This window comes from Prosopis cineraria, unplaced genomic scaffold, assembly GCF_029017545.1.
Source record: "Prosopis cineraria cultivar Desert tree isolate PC_DT_omini unplaced genomic scaffold, ASM2901754v1 PC9, whole genome shotgun sequence".
In the NCBI taxonomy this organism is placed as follows: Eukaryota; Viridiplantae; Streptophyta; class Magnoliopsida; order Fabales; family Fabaceae; genus Prosopis; species Prosopis cineraria.
The window spans coordinates 9,020,494-9,036,904 of record NW_026555340.1 but is presented as its reverse complement, the minus strand read 5'-3'; the positions used below and the strand labels follow the sequence as shown (position 1 = coordinate 9,036,904).

Below are 16,411 nucleotides of genomic sequence, written 5' to 3'. Positions count from 1 at the left end.
AAAAAATTAGAAATTTTTTTGTTAGCATGCTTATTTCTTATTTTTTAATATGTAACTCATTGTTTGGCCCTATCTTAATAGATTTAGTAATAATCCATGAACTTTGTCATGTTTTGGGAAGACAAATTAAACATGGATCCTAGTTGGATAGATGCCAAATGAACGAGCTTAGAGTATGCTAATGGGTTTAAGGGATTTCTAGAATTTGCTTAGAATAATGCTGAAGATGATAGTGAGAGGTCTTATTATCCTTATAGGAATTTTTTGAATCAGAGGCAGCTAAGCATAGATAAGATATATGAACACTTCATTTGTGAAGGGTTTCTCAAAGTTATAGAGTATAGATATGGCATAGTGAAAGACTAAACATGCCAACGTCGAGCGCATCTCAAGCGCGAGATGTCGATGATGATGATGATGATAATAATGATGATATGGTTGATTGGTTGGAGGACATGATTTATGAAGTGGATAAAGAGGCCTTTACGCAATCCCTAGCATAGAATAATATGTGCAGTGATGCAAATACACCTTTACACTAGGGTGTGAGGAATATAGTTGGTTGAAAGCAGTGTTGGAATTGGTGAACTTGAAAGCTAGATCTAGATGGAGCAATAAGAGTTTCACACAAATGGTGGAGTTGTTGAAATTAATGCTTCCGAAGGAAAATGTTTGCTGGTTCATTATTATAAGGCAAAGAAAATTCTATACCTACTCGAATGGAGTTTAAGAAAATACATGCATGCCCAAATGATTGCATACTATATAGGAAAGAATGTAAAGAAAAGCAAAAGTGTCCGGTATGTGAGATGCAAAGGTACAGAGAGAACAATGCTCCTGCGAAGGTACTCTAGTATGTTCTAATTATACCAAGGTTTAAGCAATTGTTTGCTAATGAAAAGGAGGCAAAGATTTTGAGATGGCATGTGAATGAGAGGATTTTTTGATGGAAAGCTTCGACATTTAGAAAATTTAAACAATGAAAGAAAATTAACAAATTGTTCCCTAAGTTCGGCAATGATCCAAGGAACCTCAAGCTTGGACTTAGTACGGATGGCATGAATCCTTATGGTAGCCTTAGCAACATAAATAGTTTATGGCCCATTCTATTGATAATTTACAACTTATCTCCTATATTGTGCATGCAACGTAAGTATATCATGTTGTCTATGTTCATTTCAGGACAAAAACAATCGGGGAATGACATTAATGTTTACCTAATACTCTTGATCAAAGACTTGAAAAAGCTATAGGAGGTGGGTGTGAAAGTGTTCGACGCAAATCAAAAGGAGGTATTCAAGCTGCATGCAATGTTCTTTTGCATCATAAATGACTTTCCCGCATACAAAAACTTGTTTGGTTATAGCATTAAGGGGTATAAAGCATATCCAATTTGTGAAGCAAGCACATGCTATCATTAACTTTATCATGGAAAAAAGATAGTTTATCTTGGCCAAAGAAGATTTCTTGAAGAGGGACATCATTATTGTAAAATGAGGAAAGCTTTTTTTTAGCGGGCAAGAGCATAGAACTACCCCGAAGCCATTGACAAGAGAGCAAGTTTATCAATTGGTGAAAGACATCAATGTTACCTTTAGTAAAACTATAAAGAGTGATGAGAAAATATTTAGAAAAAGAGGCCTATCTTCTTTAACTTTCCTTATTGGTGTTATCTTGATGTAAGGCATTGTATTAATGTCATGTATGTGGAAAAGAACGTGTGTGATAGTATTGTTGGAACACTTCTTGACATACTGGGTAAGTCTAAGAACGGTGTGAAGGTAAGTTGGATTTGGTGGATATAAAAATTAATGAGAACTTACATTTAAGACCAGATAATAAGAGGACTTATTATCCCCCAGCTAAGCATATTTTATGCAAGGATGAGAAAAGAAGCTTTTGTGACTGCTTATACGACATGAAAGTTCCCTCAGGGTATTCTTTAAATTTTAAAAAGCTTGTATCGATAAAGGATTCAAAATTAGTAGGCCTCATAGTCTCCTGATTGTCATGTCTTAATGCAATAACTACTACTAATGGTTATTCAAGGCTTCTGGAAAGATGAATTGAGAGATATCATAATTAAAATTTTCTTTTTCTTCAATGCTATATGTCGTAAAGTCTATGACATTGAAGAATTAGATGAACTAGAAAATGAAGCATATCTTATCTTGTGCCAACTTGAAAAGCTCTTTCTTCCATTATTTTTTGACATTATGATATATTTAATTGTTCATTTAGTGAGAGGGATAAAGTTGTGTGGCCCTATTCATTTATGATGGATGTACCCAATTGAAAGAACAATGAAAGTCCTAAAAGGGTATGTGAAGAGCCCACGCTGTCTTGAAGCATCAATTGTTTAAAAATATGTCTTTAAGAAACAACAAAATTTTGTCAAGATTACTTAAATAATGTATGACCTATTGGGTTGCGATATTGTGATGTTAAAGATCATAGGCACAGTATATCTGTGAAGATGTTGATCCTTATGAATTGTAACAAGCACACTTACACGTTTTAAATAATGTTGATCAAGTTCATGACTATATAAATGTGCATAAAGAACTTGTGAGGGAGCAAAGCAATTGAATTAAGATGACTGAGTAAAGACTAATTAATAGGTATTTGTTCTACACAACGTCTCTAGACAATAGGAGTAATATGCAAAATAGTGGTGTTACACTATGGCCTCAGGCATGTACTTCTCAAGTGGGAAAGACTTGAATCCTTTATTCACATCCATGCCTTATTATGGGATTATTGAAGAGATCTGGGAGGTTGACTATATCAAATTTAGAATTTCTATTTTCAAATGTAAGTGGGTTGATGTGAAAAATAATTTTCATCAGGATAGTTTGGGATTTACATTGGTCAATTTGAATACTCTAAGTTTTGGCGATAAACCTTTTATTATGGTAGACCAAGCGAAACAAGTGTTTTATGTCACAGATCCAAGAAATGAAAGATGGTCAGTGGCTCTTAAAAGGAAAAGAAGGAGGTTAATATTGATGAGAAGGATTGTTTAAATTTTGATATTTTTGAGACTCCTTGCTTCTTAATAGGCTTGCCTGTACTGAATGTTGAAGATGAAGTGGATGATGAACATGGCACAAGAGATGATCGCTTTGAAGGGATATGGGAGAATATCACTATTTAAAACTATCTTAAAAGTTAGCTGTTTATTTATCATTATGTTTGATTATTTAATTAGTTATTTCTTTTACCATAAAAAATATTCATCATTATGTTTAATTTATTTATTCAATTTATTGATCACTTATGAATTTTTTTTATTGTCTAAATAGGATTATGGAAGATCAGAGTGTTAATCAGGGACAGCTTGACCCTTTTACTACTCCGATCGTGTCCACTACTAGTGATGAAGGTGTGCTTGCAATGGGAGACCAGACCCAAATTGTGGGTAGCAACCAATCTACATGAACGAGGAGACCTAAAAGTAGAACACAATTAAGAGAATTGGCTCTGAGTTGAAGTAGAGGCAAAAGGATTGCGATCTAGTTTGACAGAAATTGGAAGCCAATCAAGCCTAATGCAGCCAAGTTTACCAATTTTACAGGCCTCTAATGTAACATCCTAAGTTTCTTAATCTCATGATTAGTTGTTAATCGATGGTAAAGTGATAATTAGCATGGGATTAGCGATTTGGATTATTACTAAATAGTTTGACTTGTTGGGATGTTGTATGAATAGATACAGGTGGAAGGATTACGGTTTAGGTCAAAACAAGTATGTGTGGTGATAATTTTTCTCATTGTGCCACGCGCCGTGGTTTGTGCTATATGCGATGCAGTACATGAACCATAAAATGACTTCTTAAGTTGTGAAATTTTAGAAATTTCAAAGGAGAGAAATCTAAAACACATGAAAGGGAGAGGAGAAAAGTAAGGAAGAGCTAATGCACGCCATTTCAAGTCATTAAAAGGTGCTTCTAATCGATTACTTAGCAGGTAAGCTATGTTTAACTCTTACCTTCCATTCTACACAAATTTCTCTAAAAATGAGTTACATGAATTGATGAAATTTGAGGGGTTTGATTCTTGCCTAATAGTAATAAAAGGTTTCTTGGAAGTTAAATTAGAGCTTTGCGATTGGTTTAAAGCTGAACAATAGAGCTTTGAACCCGTAAGCTCAATTTGGCCTTAGGTTAGAGAGAGAAAGGGGCAGAAATCTAATTTGAATGAAATAAGACCGTTTAAGGTGATGTAAAGTAGTAATCGAATAGTAATAGACCTAGAATAGATAAATGGAAAAGAGTTTATGGTTGAATATAGCCCTTAGTAAATATGAGTTTTTGGTCAAAATGGACCAAATGACTAAAATGTGCTAAATATGGTTAGATTGACATATTAGACGTGTGACTTGAGAAAGGAAGCTTGTGATAAGCTATTGTGGTAGTTGAAATCCACGAGTAACCTTTCTAGTGACAGAAGGATTGAGGTAACTGAATAACTTTCTTTGTTTAACTGTTTATTGTAATCGTGTATTTGAATGTTTTATAGTGCATAAAAGTATTTTGAGCTAAATATGTTTTATAGCATTGTGTGAATGTTGCATGAAATAGTTTTTGATAGAATAAAAGCATTGAAATGGGTGATTTCAAATGATATGTTAATATATATATATATATATATATGTTATGTATGAGATAATGCGTAAAGTGATAATGAGGAACCTTAAATGGTTCAAAATGCATGATTATAGGGGTGGGAGTTCACCTGAGTGGAGAGGTGGTGATAAGACCATATGACATATTCTCCTTAGTGTCTGACGGGGTACAGTATTGGTACCTCCTTAGTGCCTTATCAGTTGCGGTGTTGGATAAGATCTTCTTAGTACCTATTGAGGAGTAATGTTAGAGATTTAAAACTCTTTAGTGTCTGTGTGATACAGTGTTAGAGTCAACGACACCCTATTGTGTGTATTGAAGGAAATCATAGTCCGAATATGAGATAGAACACCTTTGGTTGGGTGATTCTACCACTAAAGTTGAGCTCAAGGCCAATGAGAGTGTACATTGGTCTATGGTAAGCCTATGGTTTCGTGTCGTGGTGATTTGGAGGTTTGTTAGTAATGATCATGCTATGAAATGGTATGTGATGCAATATGTTAATAAAATGGTGAAAAGTGGTGTAAAGAGGTGAAATGTGAAACATTGATGTGATTTATACGAAACTTGTGATATATGCTATGTTAATGAGGTTTAAATGGTATATTATGCTTCACTTTTGCATAGTTGTATGTAATAGTCAATAGGAGTGAGTTATTCTGTTATTGAGATTTTTATCTCACCCTCATGGTTATATGTTTACAGGACAGAGCAGTGATCAGGGTAAGAGAAGAGAGTCTAGGTTGACTTGAGTTGTTGAAGCCATGTAAACTTAGATTTTGTGTAAAGAACCAATAAACTTGTGTATATATGTGTATATGAGTTGCTATAGGGTTACATGCATGATTTAAGTAGTGATTTTGTGAAGTCATAGCCCATTCATGTATTTTTGTGATGAAATGAATTAGGAGCTATGATTTGAATATGCATGTGTTGAAAGTGTTGTTAATATTGGTGAATCTTAAGCCCATATGTGAAATTATGATAAAATGAGTAATTTAGGGCTAAGATTGTAGTGTGAATATGTTATAGATGAGATTCTATGTGATTATGTTGAGAAAAAGGCTAAGTGGGCCAAGTTGTGCCAAGTGTGGACAAATTGTGTGAATTTGTGAAATGTGAAAATTGGCCATAGAAGGGTCAAATTTCAATATATATGTATGATTGTGATAAATTGTGATCAATCAAGTGTATTAGCTCCTTTTCGACTTAATTCAAGGCCTTGTGTGGTTTAATGAGAGAAAGGGATTGATTTGAGCACTTGGGTGTGTGAAATTTTTGTAAAAGGTAACTTTTTGCACTTGAGTGTCTAAAATTTGATTGGACCATTAGATCATGTCCAAACCTATCTCATTAACTAGCTTATGAGCTAAGCTTTATGTGGGTTCTTGAATCACTCTGATCGAACATAGTATGTGAAAACAGCATACTCCAGAAGTTTGTCATTTTGCTGTCAAAATGATAGCAGAAATTTCAGATAGGCGCACCGCATTGCATGGTGTCACATGCTACGGTGCACGACATAGAAAGATTAAGTGTGTGGCTCTATTCCACATGTTACGGCACAAGTATTACACGCTAGAGCTCAGGGCCAATTCCGAACCTAATTTTGTGGTTGTAATTGCATGCAATTGAAATGGGAATGCTTATAGGTTGTGTCAATTACGTATTATACAAATGTGTGATTTGCTCCACTGTGCATTACTCAAATGTAGTATGATTTTTGATGATTTTTGCGAAAGAAGTCTTTAGCCAAAGCTTTTCAAATAAATATTTGATTACTATAGTGATTTGTGACATGGTAATTTTGTTAATCCTCTCCTATATCGAGTGAATATAGGGTTATATCCAAGCCCGCAACAAGCCGAGTATATTAGCACCCATATGAGCCAATGTCCCCGAATGTGTCAAGGAACATATTTGAGACACTATCAATGTGAGCACTTTTATTACTTTTATGTCACTAATTATTAATATTACTATGTCACTAACTATTTTAATATAATATATTGCAGGTCACTTATGATGTCCTTAATGATGCAAACTTTAAGCATCAGTTGATGACCTGGGCTTATGATTGTTGGAGGGGTTTCAAGACATTATTGGCCAAAAGATTTGTGTATGTCAAAGTGCTAGAAGGGCTACCTTGGCTTGATCCTTGTGTCAAGTATAAATTTTTGGAACCAAATACTTTTGATGAATTTTTTAGGCTTAGGATTACACTAGATGCTATGGTGAGTTAGTTTGTTTTAATTTAATTATTCTTTATTAGATTATTTAAGTTATATATCATTGTTTTTCTTAAATTATGAATATTTTGGTAATTTAAATTTATAGGAAAGAAGGAGAAAGGCTCAAGAAATTGGAAGAATGAATAATTGCCCTCAAATGAAATCTCGTGGTGGTTATGCTTTGGCCGATAAAGAATTGACAAACACTAAGAGGAGAAAGAGGGAAGAACAAGCTTAATCTGATCCTTCTATTTTGCTATCTCTATCATGTCTAATACATTGTGATGAGAGATGGATCTATGCTCACTAAAGGAAGGATGGGTCCTTTCAAGTAAGCATGCTCGTGATGTTGCTTAAAAAATTGTAAGTATAGCAATTTTCCTCTCTATATTTATTTTAAACATAAAATATTATTAACTGTTTGTTATTTGTATATTAAAGGATGTGTTTAATCAGAAACAATCTGATGGATTATTCATCCTAGAGGGAAAGAATGACATCTTAACTGTTACTAAGGGAAACCAGATCATCTTAGATGTGTTAGGGGATTTGTATCATGGGTGAGCATAAGAGATGTATTTAGACCACCTTGTCAATCCCATTCTTTAGGACTCATGACTAAAGAAGAGATGAATGCACTATTAGCTCAGTCAAGGGAAGAGGAATGGGTAGAGGCAGAGGCTAACCTTTAAGTTAGGTGGTAAAAGATGAAGGAGGAAATGGTAATGATGATGAGCTCAAATAAGGACACAAGTGTCTCGATGTCCTACTCTCTAACTTGTCATTCAAGCACTAAAGAGAGTAACATTATTTCAAATCCTTTAGAGGATAACTCGACTCCTAAGCTTGATGAGCTATGCTTCTTCTATGTGGAGGATTCGGAGAGACGCTTAGTAGCACGGGGTCAGATCCATGAGGGTTCAAAATGCCACTTCTAGGAAGTCTAAGAAGATGTTGTCAAGGTCACTATTAAAGAGGTAAAAATTGATGATGCTCCTATTCTGTTGCCTATTGATGAGATTAGGATGGTGAAATATGCTAAGGGCACTTTTACCTTATGGCCAAAAATACTTGTTAGGAACCCTTAAGATTCAGTAACAAAATTAATTAATTGTAATGCATTATTTATATTTAAGCATATTTTACCAACTTTTTTAATTTAACAAGAGATCCCATCGACTGACAAAGTTGGTGGAAAGACCAAGTTGTTCGAGTTGAGCCCATGAGACTATTTTATCTTGATGGCATATAGTAGATCATTTCCACCTAGATGTTTTGAAGCAGTTCCTACTGGAGTAAAGAACTACTAAATCTTTGTTGAGAATAAGGATCTACATCAATTCTCATCAATACTGACTTGACTATGGCAGATATTCAAATTGGGATGATGTAAGTGTTTTCTTGTAAATTTAAATGAAATTAAACAAATTGGCTATTGAAACTAACTTATTTGTATAATCATAGGTCTTTGCATCAATTATTAGTTTCCTCAGGCAAAGATAAACAATAAGGATTTCTTTGCCCACATTTTACTAATGATAAGGAGACCACCAAAGAAGCAAAGGAGGAATATATGAATCAGAGACTCAGTAAAGGTGGCAAGGAATGTTATCTGCCAAGTTTCTCAATATGTAAGTAAATGTGTTTGAATTTAAATTTATTTGTAATGGTATTAAATATTTGCTTAAGTGACTTTATTCTTTTGTAGTACACACTGGCAATTGATAGTCTTTTTGATGAAGAGCAATTCTATCCTTTTTTTATGCTCTTTACATCGTAAACTCAATTCGGCAATGAAGGAGTCTTGTGAGCAGTAAGTGCGTATAAGTGTATTAATTTGATAAGTCTTGTAATATATTATTTTCTGTGATTAAGTTACTAGCTATATGATGTTGATGGTAGGGCTATAAGGATTGGCTAACAAATATGGTTGGGAAAGGCCCCACATGATGTCAAGGATCTTACATGGATAACATCGAAGGTAACTAGTACATGCATGTTTGTATTCTATGTAATTTTGATGATAAAGTTTTTTCAATATAATTTTGACAATGTTGTGCTATTCTATAGAGCCATCATCAACCCCCCACTGACTTGTACGGCTTTTATTTATTGAGACACGCATATAATATCATCACGGCTGGCTTCACTAAGTTCACTGAAGAGGTAAATCTAATTTTAGATATTGTTTACTTTTTGTTTACTTGGAATTGCTAAGTTAATTTTGTTTTTTTTTTCAGATGTTCAATGATCTATCTCCATTTCTTAAATTAGAAATCCAAGAAATTAGAAGACATTGGGGACTATTCCTATTAGACCATCACAACAATTATTCTTTAGAAGAGTAAGTTACGTAATTGTAGAAAAAGTTAGTATGGTTCTATAGGATTGTGTAGTTCATGTTTGACAATTCATTTGATGTTTAATTGTGTATTTGTATAGTTTTATGTGAAAGGAAATGTAAATGTTTAACAATTCATTTCAATTGATCAATATTTGATTGTATTGGATTTGTCTAGTTGTCTGGCTATTTTAAATTTGACTAGATTGCAGGTTTTAATTAAATTGCAACCTAACATGGTTGGAGGTAGATGAAAGAAACGAATGTAATTTTTTTTACACATATATCTACACCAATTATGACCATAACTGATATAGATATTCATCTTATGTACACCAGTTATGTCCATAACTTGTGTAGATATGTCAAAATTTGCTAAATATCTACACCGATTATTGTCATAACCCATATAGATGATGTATATGTCAATATAACCAATGTAGATAATAATTTTTTAAACAATCTTAAATTTTTTCTACACTAGGTGCAAAAACTTGTTTTAAATAACCAGTGCAGATAATGACAAGTTATCTACACTAGTCTTATCTACACCGGTTGTAAAACAAGTGTATATAATCAATCTTAACCGGTGTAGATGACACTTTTTGCAATAGTGACGAGAGACATATTTGTAATTTTAACATGATCAGGGAAGTTATCTACGTTCTTTTCATAAGCATAGTATAGTTGTATGATTGTGTGAAAATTACATATAAGTACCTTGCTCACATAGAAATTATGTAAAAGTACCCTCTCATGAAAAATAACATGCAATTGGCCCTAAATGTGTAGAAATTGCAAAAAATTACCCTACACATATATTGAACAAAATGTGCAAGAAAGAGTAAGGTAGGAAATTTGAAACTCCCTACTAGCTCCACATGGTTTTATAGGTTAGCTTTTCTTATAATAATCATATGATAGAGAAGGACATGAACGATAACTAAGTTGAATCCCATCCTGCTACTCATGTGCTAATATAAAATATCATCTGAACATAAGAATATTTAATATTCAAACTTAATTGTTGTCACATTACACATAAACTTTTTCTTAATTTATTTACATTTTCTATGCCAAATGTGCTTGTAATAATTTTTTTCTTTACAAATAAAGTTTCTAAAACCATTGCTAAATATTGCAGAAGTTCTCAAGTTATGGAACATACTAGGCAAGCCACTTCACTACAAACAACAATATATATATATATATATATAACAAAATTAGAAGTAAAATTAAAGCTGAACTTTTGAGACCAAGCTTGTTAATGTTCCATTTAAAAAATATAAGTTGGTCATGAGTAAAAATATATAATTCTATAAATCTGACTAATTTTAGCTTGCCGCCCACTAACCAAACTAATGATGTCCTCTTTGCATAATATTCGAAGTTATTAATAACATGCTGTGTGTTCTAGCCAAAATAAATAAATAAATAACAACAACAACAAAATGAAATGGCATGCGTGTTTGGATTAACGAAAATTCCTAGCTAAAGTTGGCAAACTAAAATTAGGATAAAAGTATGTGATTATAACATGATTAATGTTTGGATATCTTTTTCTAAAAGTCAGTTGGATAAATTAAAATTTATTTACATACTTTGATTCAAAAGCCAGTTGAAATGTATAATAAAAAATGAATAAATTTTATTATATATATATTTTCATTAATTTAATAGAGAAAATAATAAATTTTAAATTAAATTTTTTAAAAAGGTAGAATAAAAATTTAAGATAAATTGATAAATTAAAAAAATTAAATTTAAAAATTGTAGAATGAATTGATAAATTACAAAATATTCAATTCCAAAAGGTTATAATAAATTGATATTGCAAAATATTAAATTCTAAACTTTTGTAACAAATTGATAATATTCTATAGTTTGATCTCTCATTGTAATTGAAAATACAAAGTTATTATATGTTAACCATGTAATAATATAAAAAATTCAAGTTTTTGACAATGCTTTGTTGTAAAATTATTGGTAATAAATATCAAATGTAAAAATTCAAAGTAACAATGTTTATATTCAAGACTATATTTTCAATTTTTTACACAATATTTTGGGTCCCTCCTCTTCCCATTCTTCCCATTCTAGTTCTGCCATTTCTTCCCCCCCTCATTCTTTGTCTTTTGAAAAAAAAAACATGTACTGCAAACTATAACAAAATGCCTCTTATTCTTCTGAAGCTTCATAATCTGGTCATGGTGGACTCTTGATGGCATCATATCAAACCCCAAGTAACCTCCATGGATGGCAACAATAGTTAGCACAGAAAATGGATTAATAGTGATGAGCTGAGATAAATAGTCGAGTTCAAGGTTGAAGAGAGAAGAGAGAAAAGAAGAGACTAAAGGAGAGAGCTAAAGCTCTCTTGGATGCAAAAGCTCTTTTGAGCCAAATAATATCTAAACATGTTGAGTCATTTTTAAAGAAAGTTCTCGATCTGGGGGACCATAATCAATATTATATTGTTGAATTGAAGTTGATGAAGCTTGAAATTTGGATTCAACAAGTGATCTAAATTCATTCACTCAATTAGTGTTTCATGTAGCACAATAACGACTATTTAATTTAATAACATGGCTGTAAGAAATTTTCATATTATAATCGAAAAGAACCAAATCTCAAAGTTTTGGAGAGGATAGTATATCATGGGGTTGTTTTTATTTTTTTTTGAGAAAAATGTATCTCAATAATGTTTGATGAAATTCAATTATTCTAAGAGTTAAGGGTCATTTTTATTCCTAAACTATATGTGAAAGTGAATAAATAGCCTTAAACTCGACTTATGTTCATTTATGCCCCTTAGCTTAAAAGATTGGGAGAATGATAATTAATACCCTCTCAAGGGAATTTATGCAATAAGGGGCCATAAGTTTTGTATTAGATATTATCTTGTGAAGACACGGATATGGTATTGTTAAAAGATGAACCTTATTAAATTTCAAAGGAAACCCTAACAAAAAATGGAAGTTAAGGTTCATCTTTTAACAACAATATATCTATATTTTCATAAGACAATATCTGATGCAAAACTTATAGACTCTTATTATGATAAATTCCTTTGACAGGGCCTTAATTGTCATTCTCTTTAAAAGATTCCCTCTCCTAGCACCCTCATGTTAAAATGCCTCATGTAACATCCTGAATGTTTAATCTTGCATTAATTACTAATTACAGAATGAATTAATGATTTAATGTGAGATTAGTATTTTGGATAGAGAAATGTTATATTGATTCATTGAGATGTTATATGAGTAAATATGAGTGGAAGAAGGAAGTTTTAAAGCAAAGCATGTGAGCATAGTAAGGATTATCCTCACTGTGTCACATACTGCGGCGCATGGTATAGAAATTAGATATATGGGACATGTTTGCTTGTGGAAAATAGAAGAAGAAGCAAAGAAAAGAGGGTCAGGTGTGAAGGAGAGGAGGACATCTGCTAGGGCAAGCGAACTCAAAAGCAAGGATGACATTTCTGATCTGTTACTTATCAAGTAAGTCTCGTACTGCCTTAACCTCTAATTCTACTCTGTTTTCTTTTAGTTTAAACTAATGAGAAATTTAATTTGGAAGTTTTGAGGAGATGATTTCTTACCCTATAGTAATAGAAATGTCCTCTAGGACTAAACTAGTACTTTGTGACTGGTTTGAGTCGGAATGATAAAGCTTTAGAGCTATAGGTATAATTTGACCTAAGCTAGAGAGAGTAATGGAAAAAATTTGATAATGGGTATGTAGTGGCTAAATTGAATGGTAATTGGAATTAAAGCATGGAAATGGGCTCGAATAATGGGAATAGTAGTGATTAGATGTTTAATTGTGATAAGTGGCACTTTTTGTCAACGGTGAAATTGACTTTGGTTGCCAATTTTATGTAGATTCTGGTGTGTGATGCATAAATAGTAGAAAGAGATCTGAGAAAGGGAATGTAACACAGGTAATCCTTTCTATTGAACAGAAGGGTTAAGGTAACCATAAAGTTTATTATGTTTATTAAATATTATAACTATGTGAAAGTAATGGTATAATTGAGAAATTATGGTTTTGATAGTTTTTGTGCATGGTTTTGTATTGTGAATGATTTTAGCATGAAATTAGATTTGTGAAAGGAAACTTTGATGATTTCTAACTTTTTGTGATATATGTATATATATGGTATGAAAGTGTGGAATTGAGATAAATTGTGTAAAGACCATAATCATAAAGGGTGGGAGTTCACCCAAGATATATGGAGATGTATGTGTGTAGAGATGTGAGTGAAAAATCCATATGGTCAAGCTAACACCATGGGACATCAGGTGTAGCATTATACGGGCTGGTATCATAGGTAATTCAATACAGCATTATATTGGGACTATTACCATAGGATATTCGGGCTGTTTGGCAAGTTCTAGTGCCTATTAGGGTGCAGTTAGGAGTTAACGATGCCTCTATCACAAGCATATGATGAAGAAAACCATAGTAATAGGTGGGATAGATTACCTGTAGCCTATAGTTTTGCATTGAGGAGCATTGGAGGTTCGGTGGCTAGATGATCATGCTAGTATGGGATTTATGTGGAAATGCTTTGAAAAGAGAAAATTTTTATTTACTTTGATATATAATTGCTATTACTCTAGTTTTGTTACTTTTTTATGGTTATCTATGATAATAGACATTAAATAAACTATGTTGGTTATTGAGATTTTTATCTCACTGTGATTATTTATATTTTTCATGTTATGGTAGTAGTAGAGCAAAGGGAAAGGAAACAAGTTGAGTACAGAATTTTCTAAAAAAGCCCATTATAATATAGTGTAATGAATATGTTTGGATAATGTTAAATGTGTATATATATATATAAGTTTCCATAAGAATCATTTCGTGTATATGGTTGTGTATAAGTGTCTTGGTTCTATATATAGTCATGGTTTTGATAATCTAGCCTATATTGTGTGTATATGTGTGAATGTAGTGGAAATAATAGTATGGGCTAGTAAATGAGTATATGTGTATGTAGAGAAGAACTATGATTAGTATGAGAAATTTTTGGCTCTGTATGAGAATGAGTATAAAGAAATGAGAATTTTGCCCAGAGATATATAATGGGCAGTTTACAGGACAATTGTGTGTATGTGTGTTATCTTGTGTATATAATTGATCAATCAAGTGTATATTGTCCATTTGGATGTGGTTAAGACCCTAGAAATAGTCAATGACTTTTGGTTTCGATTCGAGATGCTCAAGTGAAAAATTTTGATTTAAAATGGTCAAAATGCACTTAGGTATTCAAGTTTCAAATGGGATATCAGATTTAAACAAAAATAGTGTCATTGGTTAGATTTTGAAAAAAGCTTCGTGTGGGTGACTGAACCACCTCAATCGAACATTCGATGTGAAAATGACGAACATTCAAAGTTTGCACCAGAAATTGATGTGTGACAGCAGAATCATGTATGTGCGCCACCGCAGATAACACAGAGCAAGCAGCTATAGTCTCTGTTCCATATGCCGCAGTGCATGTGGCATGAGCTGCGGTGTATTGCATACTTTTTGTATGCATTAGGCTGTTTTGAGTTGTGAGTTAATGTGTTTATGTCTTGTGCTTCTGCTGTGTATTATTTTAAATAATGTAAATGGTTTCTACAAAAGATTTTCAAAAGTTTTATATTAGGATCCATAATTTTAAAAGTTAATTATTTTGATTAGTAGTTATGTAGAGGGTTGTATGGTAATGTCAATGAGGGCATTACATCTCACATCTATTAGTGTGCATCCTACTTTTTGTATTTTTTAATATTTTTATTATAAAATATTATTTGTGAGTCCCACATCATCTTTTTTATATTTTTCCTCTCCCTCTACTCTCCCTCTCTCTGCAACTCCGATTTATTATCTTAAAATAACTTTTACACATGCATATATTCTAATAAAATAACTTTGTGGCAAGCAAATACTCATCAGATTGGTGTCTATTATGGCATGTTGGGCAACAACCTACAACCGAAATGTGAAGTGGTAGATCTTTATAGAACCAACAACATAAGGTGAATGAGACTCTACCATCTTAACCAAGAAGCTCTTGAAGCTCTAGAAAACTCCGGTATCATGCTCATGCATGCTCGGCATCCCTAACTCTAACCTTTAAAGCCTAGTTGTTAGCCAAGCTAACACAAACTAATAGGCTCAACACTACATCTTCAACTACTACCTCTCTATTAATATCAAATACATCACCATTGGCAACAAAGTCAGCCCTTTAGAGCTCTTCTTAGGCCATCGAGTCTGACCTTTTAGCCATCTAAAATGTGCACTAATCCACAAGGGCTAGAGGCCTTCACAACCAAATCAGGGTCCCCACTGCCATTGACATGACTCTCATAGGGACATCATACCCTTCATCTAAGAGTAGCTTTAGAAACAATGTTAGATCATATATAGATCCTATCATCAGCTACTTGGTGTATGCAATGCACTGTTGTTTGCTATTATATACCTCTACTTTAGCTATATGTTGATAACCCTTATGACATATATCTATAATATGCTATGTTCACTTCTCTGAATATGGTGGTAGAAGATGGTTCAAGAAGGTACTAAAACCTCATCAATGCCATATTGGAGGCGATTCACGTGGCTTTGGACAGTACGAGGATCGGGTATGTGAAGGTGATGGTGTCAGAGAGTGGGTGGCCTTCTAATGGGGCATTTTTAGTAATTTATGACAATACGAAGAGAGAGGGAGAGGGTGAAAGAGATGAGAAGATGATGAATGGGAGATGTAGAGATAAGGAGACGAGAGGGGGAGAGAGAGGAAAAATATTTAAAAAGAAAGTGACTTAGGGCCCACAAAAATATTTTATAAAAAATATTAAAAATAAAAATAATGGGAGCCATACTAACAGACATGAGGCATTTAATGTTGGAGTACTGGGAGAGAAAATGTTTTAAGTTGAGATGTAGAAATTGTAATAACTAAAGAATTTTAAGTAAAATTTAAAAAATTATAACATGTTTTAAGTGTATTTATATTAATTTTAGAATATATTTACCAAGAAAAAGAACTGGTCTAGTAGAGTCTATGCAACTGCTTATCTCAGGTTTGAATCCTCTTAAGGCAAAAGAATGATTTTTATTGCAACTAATAGTTGGCCGAAATTACCATGCAATCCTCCTTTAAGTCTGATTTTTTTTTCTCCTCTTTCTTGATTCATTTTCGACACT

At 32.8% G+C, this 16,411-nt stretch overlaps 1 pseudogene; it reads left to right on the top strand.

Moving 5' to 3' along the window:
• The first annotated feature begins 368 nt into the window (after nucleotides 1-368).
• The window catches only part of LOC129319539 (glucan endo-1,3-beta-glucosidase, basic isoform-like), a 49,472-nt pseudogene continuing 33,429 nt past the window's right edge, over nucleotides 369-16,411 (top strand).